Source organism: Schistocerca piceifrons, unplaced genomic scaffold (genome assembly GCF_021461385.2).
Source record: "Schistocerca piceifrons isolate TAMUIC-IGC-003096 unplaced genomic scaffold, iqSchPice1.1 HiC_scaffold_28, whole genome shotgun sequence".
NCBI lineage: Eukaryota > Metazoa > Arthropoda > Insecta > Orthoptera > Acrididae > Schistocerca > Schistocerca piceifrons.
Window position 1 is genome coordinate 57,501 of NW_025728493.1, and position 2,500 is coordinate 60,000.

Here is a 2,500-nt window from a genome sequence, read left to right on the forward strand (position 1 = left end):
TTGTGCACGCAGCTACGTGTCGTCTCCCTATGAGAGCTGGATTGCAGTGTGGTACGCCATAGAGACGTGTGGGAGGAACGGACGCCGTGGATGGCGATCAGCATGAGCTGTCTGTTGATGTATTCGGACCTAGTCGTCTCTCCTCACACACCGTGATGGCATGGTGCACCGCGTTCCATATCTGCGACATGCTACAGAGGCCGGTTGACAGTCGTTCGAGCAATGGACATCGCATACGTACGGGGGCCACCTTCCACGTATTGTCTAGGCGTGCACATTTTGTTGCGTGTATGTGGGCAGACGTAGTGTGGCGTGACACCTGACACAGGCATGCAATAATCGTTGAAGTTGCAAATGGCGATGGACGCCTGCGTTTTCTGGTGAAGTTACGCAAATGAACAAATGGTAACCTGTTGTGGTGCGGTTGTTCTCGCTAGGGGTGAATCGGTGATGGCGACGATAGGTTGAGGTACTAACCGGTTGTTCCAGCGATACCCACCATGCCGACGAAACTGAACGGCATCTGGGTGTGAAGCGATACGCGGCGGTGGCTGGGTGGGACCGTCCCCGGCCGGTGAGGGGGCGCCTCCCGGCGTGCTGGCCGCGCGGTGCGTGGGCGCACGCGCTACAGCCGGCTGGTGGGGGCGGCCAGTGGCAGGCGCGCCGGCCGACGGACGCGGCAGGCGTCGCAGCTGCGCGCCGGCGCACCCTGCGCGCGGCGCCGTGCGGCCAAAGTAGGTCCTCGCGGGCCCGGTGCGAAGCGCGGTGGACATCTTCAGTGTGCTGGTCCGATTGAGGACTGTGTGCGTTGAGGATGCGCCGCCGCCCGGCGCTCGGCGCCGCGACGCCGTCTGCTGCTCGGTCGCCCCAGCGGTTCTCGCTGGTGGTTTGTATCGCAGCTGTGCGGATGTGTTGGCGCGTGCGCTGTGCTGGGAGAGTTCGCTTCGGCACCCAAGTGGGGCTTTTGTCCTTCTGTGGCGCTGGCGTTGGAGCTGCCGGTCACCGTAGGTGGCGCGTGTTGTCTCCCGCCGGCAATGCCACGACAGCACGCTCCCGGGCCTCTGTCGGCAGCGGCAAGCTCAGTTGGGAGCACGGGTGGTCGCACCGAAAGCGTCTACTCGCCTAACTCCGGGCGATTGCGCCTCTCTCGAACCCGACCAAGTACTTGGGACGGCGCTGCGCGCCGCCGGGACCTGAGAGGGTTTCGAGGTGTATTGTGCAGGGGAGCTCAGCCTCCTCCTGTTTGCAGAATGATTGAGCGGACGCTTGCGTGTTCGCGCGGGCCCCCGGGACACACTCCCGGGCGGCCGGCTGCTCAGCTCTAGTTGACGCAGCTCCCTGGTTGATCCTGCCAGTAGTCATATGCTTGTCTCAAAGATTAAGCCATGCATGTCTCAGTACAAGCCGCATTAAGGTGAAACCGCGAATGGCTCATTAAATCAGTTATGGTTCCTTAGATCGTACCCACGTTACTTGGATAACTGTGGTAATTCTAGAGCTAATACATGCAAACAGAGTCCCGACCAGAGATGGAAGGGACGCTTTTATTAGATCAAAACCAATCGGTCGGCTCGTCCGGTCCGTTTGCCTTGGTGACTCTGAATAACTTTGGGCTGATCGCACGGTCCTCGTACCGGCGACGCATCTTTCAAATGTCTGCCTTATCAACTGTCGATGGTAGGTTCTGCGCCTACCATGGTTGTAACGGGTAACGGGGAATCAGGGTTCGATTCCGGAGAGGGAGCCTGAGAAACGGCTACCACATCCAAGGAAGGCAGCAGGCGCGCAAATTACCCACTCCCGGCACGGGGAGGTAGTGACGAAAAATAACGATACGGGACTCATCCGAGGCCCCGTAATCGGAATGAGTACACTTTAAATCCTTTAACGAGTATCTATTGGAGGGCAAGTCTGGTGCCAGCAGCCGCGGTAATTCCAGCTCCAATAGCGTATATTAAAGTTGTTGCGGTTAAAAAGCTCGTAGTTGGATTTGTGTCCCACGCTGTTGGTTCACCGCCCGTCGGTGTTTAACTGGCATGTATCGTGGGACGTCCTGCCGGTGGGGCGAGCTGAAGGCGTGCGACCGCCTCGTGCGTGCTCGTGCGTCCCGAGGCGGACCCCGTTGAAATCCTACCAGGGTGCTCTTTATTGAGTGTCTCGGTGGGCCGGCACGTTTACTTTGAACAAATTAGAGTGCTTAAAGCAGGCAAGCCCGCCTGAATACTGTGTGCATGGAATAATGGAATAGGACCTCGGTTCTATTTTGTTGGTTTTCGGAACCCGAGGTAATGATTAATAGGGACAGGCGGGGGCATTCGTATTGCGACGTTAGAGGTGAAATTCTTGGATCGTCGCAAGACGAACAGAAGCGAAAGCATTTGCCAAGTATGTTTTCATTAATCAAGAACGAAAGTTAGAGGTTCGAAGGCGATCAGATACCGCCCTAGTTCTAACCATAAACGATGCCAGCCAGCGATCCGCCGCAGTTCCTCCGATGACT

At 57.7% G+C, this 2,500-nt stretch overlaps 1 non-coding gene across 1 annotated transcript in view; it reads left to right on the forward strand.

The window, feature by feature from the left end:
* Window positions 1-1,335: 1,335 nt before the first annotated feature.
* The window catches only part of LOC124744284, a 1,909-nt gene continuing 744 nt past the window's right edge, over window positions 1,336-2,500 (forward strand). Inside the window, exon 1 of the ribosomal RNA XR_007010664.1 lies at window positions 1,336-2,500. This exon is cut by the window's right edge and continues 744 nt beyond it. This is a non-coding gene — a ribosomal RNA (small subunit ribosomal RNA).